This window comes from Rhineura floridana, chromosome 3 (assembly GCF_030035675.1).
Source record: "Rhineura floridana isolate rRhiFlo1 chromosome 3, rRhiFlo1.hap2, whole genome shotgun sequence".
NCBI classification, from domain to species: Eukaryota; Metazoa; Chordata; class Lepidosauria; order Squamata; family Rhineuridae; genus Rhineura; species Rhineura floridana.
In genome coordinates, this window is record NC_084482.1 from 91062539 (window position 1) to 91071305 (window position 8767).

Here is an 8767-nt window from a genome sequence, read left to right on the forward strand (position 1 = left end):
CACCAGCTGAACATGGATGTCATACTCCCCCAGATGTTCAGTGAATGTCATTTTTAGATGAGACATATAGTTTTTAATATGATATTCTCCATACACCATGCCCAAATATAGATTTATTTATTTATAAAATGTATGAGTCATTATAAAATGTATGAGCACACACTTGAAGCAACGTCTGGCATCAAGACAATATAAACATCAATAGACAAAAACAAGTACTAAAGCCTCTGGACTAGAATGTGCATAATCCAATTGCATAAAAACATTATACCCTACCAGAGAGGCCCACACAGTACTAAGGATACTTCAGGCTTGACTAAATTTCATTTTCTTGGAGATTTTCATTCCTCTGTGTTTTCTCCTTTCCTCTCTGCTGAATAGCTTTAACATGGCACAAGTGGGAGCTGCAACAAAATATTGCCATCTGGAGTGCTCCTCTTCAGGTTTCCTGCCAGCCATCTATGCCCTTTCCCAGTATACTCCATCCTTACTTTCTGGTTTTCGATTCTTCCCACCACTGTCAATCAGTCAGCATTCCATAGTCACTGAGCATGTTCAGTCCTCACTGGGTAGTTTTTGACACACACACCCAAAATCATTTACTTACTTACAGAATTATTATGAGTTGAAAAATGCCACTCTCAAGAAAAGAGGATATATATTTCACTTTTCTATCCAAAAGGGTCCTCAGAGTGGCATTTAAAAAAAAGTCATAAACAATCAGAAAAAATAAAACAAACAATAATAAGAGGCCAGAGTACAGAACATAACAAGAACACCCCACCCCCAGCTAAACCACCAGCTAAGTATGACCACTAACTCTAAATGAAAGTCCATAGAAAAGTCAGCCTTCAATAAGAATTTGAAGATCAATAATGGAGAGGCCAGGTGAGGCTCCTAGGAGAGAATGTAATCCCACAGGCTGAGTGCTTCAGCCAAGAAGGCTCTTAATTTCCAACTGGACTCCTGACAAAAGGATACAAATGTAGTTCTGTGGCAATTCCTCTTTCCTCTGTAACCTCACAGCTGACGCATGGGAGTCAGAAGTGCAAATTTAGAAGTGCAGGTCCCTTCATGAGTCATGCCATGGCCACACCCCCTGCAGCCATGCCCCCTTATAACCCCCTGCAGCCATGCCCCCTTATAGCATCTCTCTCTTTCTCTCTCTCTCACACACACACAACTTGAGCAACCCCCCTTTCAGTAAGTAAGCACACCAGCACTAGTGATGGGATCCACAGTTGTTGTGGATCTGCTGCAGATCCATTGCTACCCCTGCCACCATGTAGAAGAAGGAATCAGGACAGAAGACCACTCCACCGGGGCCAAACAATCAGGTGTGTAGTCATTCATGGTCTTGGGGGGTCTTATACCCCTTGCTTTTTTGAGAGCAGAGTTCAAGCCATGCCCCTATGTCTCCAGTGACCTACAAGCCAATCAGCTCGACAACCACTGAGAAGAATCTTCTAACATGCTTCTTTGTCCTTTCCTGCTGATTGCAGCCAATGAGAGTGAAAGGAGGTGAGTCATCCACCAAGAAGACTTTTTTTCAGTAGCTAACACACTCCCCTTTGATGTGGATTGGCTCCTAGGGACATCCATCTGCTATATGGAGAACAAGAGAGCAAGTGAGGGGGCCTGGCTGTGAGGGGGTGTGGCATGACTGTCAGGAAGGAACACTGCACTTCTGATTTTGCTACTACACTACTGCAAACAGAGCAGAGGCCTCGGCAACAGCCTCCCCAGCAGGGCCAGACAGCAGAAGAGGAAGAAGAAGGAAGAAGAGGCACCACACTGCTGGGCAAGAGACAGGCTGCAGGCTGGAGTGGGTGAATATCCACTTAATTATGACCACCCCCCATGGCTGGAATTGAGCAGATTTTTCACACACCCCAGCCTGCAAGCCTGTCTGTTGCCCTGTGGCATGGCAACTCCTCTTCCTGTTCCTCTTCCTCCTCCACGGTCTGACCCTTCTGAGGAGGTTGTTGCTGAGGCCTCCACTCTATCATTTGGTCCAGGGGACTCTCCTCTCTTGCCTTCTTCTTCTTTGGGGTGGCTGGGGTGGCAGGGGGTGGTGGATCAGGGGGAGCCAGGAGAGGGCGGCCTGCAAAATAAATAATGGGACAGCTTCCTGAAGTGTCCCAACAGGACCACACACTTGGTGGGTGCACATGTATAGCTTGAGGTAACCTTCCTAACCCAGGCACTAAAGCTTATCCCCAAGAACTGCTTCCTACCTACAGCTGGTCCAGGGCTCATCTCAAATAGATTCTTTGTAGCATCTGAATAGCATTTAACTCTCCAAAACCTCCATTCCCCACTGAGGAAATATTCTGATAAAACTGTGGCTGAATGTGTGGTCCACATCTCAGGAACAGGATTCCATCTGGCTTAACAGGAATGCACAGATACACGTTCCCACCATGTTCACACAGATAAAGTGGATGAAGTTACTTTGGATCCAGCATCTTCTCCCACTCCTCCACTCCACACCTCTTACCAAAAGGGTACATAGTTGTGGAACAAAACTGGGAGACATTTATCTTTGCTGCAGCTCATTCATACAAAGTTGCCGTATACTGAGTGAGACCACACTGATCCATCTAGCTCAGTATTGTTGATTCTGAGTAGCAGAAGCTTTCCAGCACCTCAGTCAGGAGACTTTCACAGCCCTTCCTGAAGACAACAGGGATTGAACACAGGACCTTTTGCATGCAAAGCATGTCCTCTACTACTGAGTAACAGTCATTCCTCAAGACAAGAGTGGGGAACCTCCACCCCATGGGCCAATCTTCACTGGAGAGGGTTCCAGTTTGGCCCACCCATCTGTTTTTTTGCAAACCACAGCCATCTGCCCCACACTTGACATCCTAGGTGACATTTGATGTGTGCCAGGCACTAACATGGCTTCAGAAGAATGATCAGGAGTTTAAAAGGAGCTCCCAACTGTTCCTTTGCTGGAGAAAGGCTGCTCCCACAGCTCATCAGCTGATGGGCAGTGAGTGTGCCTTGCTCCAGGACCAGGAAGGGGGTTGTATTGAAAACCCTGCAAAAAGGGAGGAAAAAACCTGATCCCAGCTGATGGGCAGTGGGAGTTTGCACTGAAAACCCTACAGAAATTGGATCAGGAAGGGGCTTGCATTGAAATCCTGCTAAAATGGAGGGGGAACCCCAAAACATCCCCATCACTTTATGTCTCATCATCATGTTGAATTAGCTTCAGAGGTGAACCTTGGTGGTTGGTGTTAATATCAGGGCCCTCAGTCTTGAAACATAGGAAATAATAGATGTGAACACATGAAGAGGGGCGTTCCATGGAATAATCACAACCAACAGACATTCATTTAAAATCTCTCTCTCTCTCTCTCTCTCTGTGTGTGTGTGTGTGTGTGTGTGTGTTTCTCCAGGAAGAGGCTTCAGTTTCTTGTTGGGTTTAACTCCTCCTCTTCTCAGTTTAGAAAAAAAGAATATATACACATCCTATTCTTCTGATAGTTTTAACTGATTATTATTATTATTATTAATAATAATAATAATAATAATAATAATAATAATAATAATAATAATAAATAGAATATAAAATATATTTATTTATTGTGAAAGTCTGTCCTATAACAAATATTTCTCAGGGCAGCTTACAGAATAAAAACAAACAAGTTAAAGCCATCAAGTAATGAGTAATCCACGTGAGAATTCATCAAAGCAACATACAGACACTCATCAACGTGTGACATCCCAACTAGATAGTCGTTTGCGATTTCCGCGTGGATCTCCATCTCTCTCTCCTCTACCTCACCACCCAGGCAGTCAACGCCTCTTTGGTTTTGTGGGGGGGGGTACGAAGAGAGGACGAAAGACAAGGCAAACTGATGTTCAAAATTGTATTTGCATTTCTTTCTTTAAAAAAAAACATGGAGAGAGAGAGTCTAATTTCAAGGCGGACCAATTCCACTCAAGGGCCGGTGAGCTGCTCTTCTGGAGGGTGTGTAGGCATCGCAGCCAAAACCGGGCAGAGGAGAGAGGAAGAGCGGCCTGAGCAGCTGAGAAATCGCCCTTCGCTTGCAGCCCGCTCACTCTTGGCTGCTTCTTGTCGCCATCCTTGTTTACTGATGGGTCCGATAGGGGACTCCCGGAGCCGGCCGGCGGGTCCCCTCCTTTCCTAATGGCATTCTCCACCTCCAGCACAATGCCCTGTTCCCAGTCCCCCAGGATGTTTTGACTGCGCTGGATTCTCCTGTTTGTTGTTCCTCGCTGCGATTATTGACATCCGATAAGGGACTGAATGGTAACAGCGTCAGATCACCCAGCTCAGACCCGCGACTTCTTCCTCCCGCGCACCCTCCCCAATATTAAGAACACCCCTCGGACTGGGATCATCCCTCTTCTAAAGTAAACTCAGGCTTTGGTGTGCGGGGTTTTTTTGGGGGGAGGGAGACAGGGACACCGTGGCCTAGATGGTATGCACAAAAAAATGGGTAGAAGAAGCTATTGATCTTGAGAGCTACCTTCCAAGTTCTCTGACGATCATTGTATAAACTTTTGGTGATCGTTGTTTCCTCCAAAGAGAAAACGGAGGAGAGGCTTTTGTAATGAAGGTTAGCCTTCTAAACCCGGGATGGTGAACCTACGGCCGTCCAGGCGTTGTTGGGCTAAAGCTCCCATTGTCCCTAAATTATTGGCCATACTAGCTGGGCTGACGGGAGCTGGAGTCCAACCACATCTGGAGGACTCCCCCTGTTCTAAACAGCTGCAGGTTTAAGCACATTGAAGCAAGAGCCTCATCAAATCGAATGAGTGGAACTGCTGACTGGGGCGTTTCCACTGGCCTTTGCCTGGAGTGCAGATGTAAAATCTCCAATGGCAAGAAGTGGGCATACGATATAGGCTCCTACGATAGCAAGCGCATTTTGAAATAATTGCTTCCCTCTTAATAGGGAGTTAAAAGCCGATAGCACTCCGATCCCACGGAAACACATTAAGGAGGGTGTGCATTATGCTTGTTTTGATGAAAAGAGAAGATTTACCTGGAAGATCATCATCATTATCATCATCATCATAATCATCATATTATTATTATTATTAGAATCATCAGTGGCTTTATACAAAGAAAATGTCTCAAAGCGACTTGACAAGAAAAATGCACCATATCAAAGCAATTGCTAAAGGAAACTGGCCGATTTTCTACATGTATAGAAAATACAAGTGTGTGTGTGTGTGTGAGAGAGAGAGAGGGGGGGGGTATCACGCAGGCATTTTTAAGTAACAGTCGTGTGTCCAAATGGACACCCAATCCTAGCTTTTGGACACCTAGTGGATGCACATAAAGTTTAATCAATGAACCAAGAACATACATTCAGACTGGAAACCACTGAAACGTTCAATTTTAGTCAGATTGAATAGAAACAGTAGAAGCTAGGGGCACATTACACAATCATTCTTAGGGTTCTTACAAACCACTAGTCTTTCTGAAAAGCTTACTAATAAAATCTCTCTCCCTGTTCACTGTGCTGTCTGGCTCTCTGTATCTCTCTCCTCCCCCCCTCCCCCAATTCTGCGACAGCAGGATGTGGATCCTAAGTAGCAGTTTTTAATTTTAATCTGCTTTTAATTTTCTTTTATTTACTGGTGGATGGGCAGGCTAGTAAGAATTTTGCCAGGCTAGTAACTTGTGTAAATCCGTTTGCAAAGCTGTATTCACTCCCTGACGTTTACTTTTTCTATTTGAACCTCAGTCCAATGTCAGGGTTTGTACATGGTAGATAGGTTTCTACGTGCAAGCCATTTGAATGAAAAAATGGACACCTGGTAACAATTTCTTTAAAAATGTCCTGACCTGCACACTAGGAAAAGATACCCTGCCGCGCTACACAAGGATTTGGCCTCCTCTATTGGGATGGGATGGAGTTACCTATTGATCTTTAATTCATCTCCTCTCTTTGTGCGTTTGGATAGGTAGAGGATGAGTGTGCCTCCTCAATGATCCGTTTTCTAATCCACCGAGGATTATGAATTGAATTAGGAAATTAGATGGCTTCCTGCAAACCTGGACATGATACTCATTCGCAGCGCGCTCTCCTTGTAAGGCAGGCAGTCTCCGTGACCTTGTCACTGCGGAGAGTCTGCTTTCCAGTTTCCACTCGAATGATGCTTCCTTGCCTAAACAGCAAAGTGCAGAAGTGGAAATGGACAGGCCAGCAGGGAAGCAGGGCCCAAGGCATAGCGAGAGACCAGGCTGTCCCTTGGATTTCCAACTCCCAGTGTCAAATGCCGTACATACCGTACATTTAAGCACATTCCCCTCTCCCAAAACTCCTGGGAACTGTAGTTTACTCCTCGCAGAGCTACAACTCCCAGCACTTGAAACAAACCACAGTTCCCAGGTGGGTGGGTGGGGGAAGGATGCGCTTCAAATATATGGAGTTCTCAGTAGCTTTTAGGCGACTGTCGAAAAGAGCACCCAGTCCTCTTCTGCGGTGAGGCCTCCAAGTTTCCCAGCTTCGAGCTTTTTACCCGTTTGCCCTCCCGGGCGCCTGACTCTTTCTATGCGCCAGGCCTAGCTACTCAACGGGCTTGAGTTTGAGTCTTCCCAGCTCCAAACACATTTACTCAGAAATCCAGCTGGTAACCCTGCAGACACTTACTAGGGCAGAGGTGAAGAACCTGGGGCCTTCCGGATCTTGTGGGTCTGGACTGCCTGTCCCCCTGAGCCATGGCTGGGGCGATGCCTGGAGGGCCACGGGTTCCTCATCTCTGTACTATGGAGCCAGTCCCATTGAACAGAGGATGCCTCGCTTCCGAGTGAACGTGCACAGTAGAAGTAAAATCCCATTGGTTCTTAATAGAGACGCGTGGGATCAGGGATTGTACAAACAACTCAGTAATAATACTATGGTTAGGTTTTTAAGCATATTTGCTAAAAATAAACCAGACTTACTTAGAAGGAAACGTGGTTTCGTCCCTAAGTTTTAAAAACAGAGCACGATCCAGCTAGAAAAGTTAAGCTTCCATTTTTGTTTTGACTTTATTTCACTGTAGACCGCTTAGGAATCCAGAGAAATAGCTATGCATTTTACATGTAGAAAAAACATACAGCTTGAGGTTGCAATCCTATATACCAGTGGATCTCAAACTCCCCCACCACCACTTCAAAGTTGCCGAGGATTTTGGCGGACAGGTTAATGACTTTTCTGCCGGTTGTTGCAATTGTGATGTGCCCTGCTAGATGCTGTATGATTTTAATTGTATTTTATTGGTGCGTTTATTTTTTTTACAAGAAATAAAAGAAGCAATTAAAATACAATTAAAAATCAATACGAATATTCAGTGCGATGGATGTGCCATCTCCTGTCTTCAACCAGAAATCCAGACACGTCGTGGACCACCTGAATGAATCTCCCCGGACCACAGTTTGGGAACCCCTGCTATACACAAGTACTTTGGAGTAAGTCCCACTGAATTCGATGGAGCTTACTTTTGTGTAGACATGTATCGGATCACACTGTAACTCTTTCCCACTGAAATGAACGGACCTTTTTAAACATGCTTGGCATCGGCTAGATTGCACTCACACTTCAATGGAACTGACTCCCTTTGCTTTGACTTGGGGGCGTCAGGTTTGTGAGAATCGCCGCGGCGTGGAATCTCTAGAGCTATCCCTGAACTGAAGCCATTAAATTCTCGGTTGCAGGCAAGAAAGGAAATACGACGCACAAACTCAAGCCACTCTCTTTAATGACAAGACACCCAGTTCCATCAGGTTGTACAGCAAAAAACAAAAACGAAAGGGAAACCACGTACATCAAACCAAGCGGCTGGACAAAGAACATAGACAGTGCATTTAATACTAACAAATCAATCACTTGTTTTAGTGCATAACTAAACGGGGAATCTGGAACGAAAATAGCATCTGACTTCCTTCATTCTGGTGGGCCCTTGACTATAGTGCGGACGAGTCTCTCTCCCCCACACTTTCCCACGCCAGGCCCTGGAGAAGGAACGATCGGGCGTGCCCAGTTAAAGAAAATATAAAGCTACTCCGTGATAACTCAGAAAGAGAAGCCCTGTTTCGAAACCTGAGCTGGCCGCCAACTTGAACAGCCCCTTGAGATCCTCTCACATCGAGCGTTTAAATTTAAGAAGAAAGAGGCGCCTTTCCGGATGTGTGGAAAAGAAAACAAAACAGGCTGGCCAGATCCTTCCACAAGGAGAGGGTTTGGGGTGGGGTGGGGTGGGGTGGAGTGGGGGCGAGATGCGCCTGTTAGTAAACAAGACCCAGTCACTGGTTGGCATTCATTTTCGAGGCAAGTTCGAAAAGGGAGCCAAGTGGGTAGACGCTCTTAACTTCGCTGGAGGGGTCAGATCTGCGCCGCACGTTGCTCTTGGTGGTTTTAACCGTCTAAAAAGCCAGGCCCGCCCAGTCCTGGCCTGGAACATTAATTCAGTCGCATGCCGGGGGGAAAAGGCGTCCGGCCATCTGGAGAACTTCCCTCTGGCTGGCGACCAGTTAGCGGATGGGAACCTCCGTGTGCGCCCACCCCAAAAGACTCCGGGGGAAGGGGTAGGGGAGAGGCGCCCCCGCCCTCGGATCCTTGAGTACGGGGTGATCCCTGTAGACAGCCTCTCTCTCAGGGAGGTCCAAGCCGCTTTCAAATGCCCGCTCCAAGGCTTTGGAGTCCGTCCAGGAAAAGTATCTCGCCCAAACCAGCCCCAAGACGTCAGTCCTCTCCGATACGGATCGGGAGGGAGGAAGGGTGGATGGGAGTCGGGA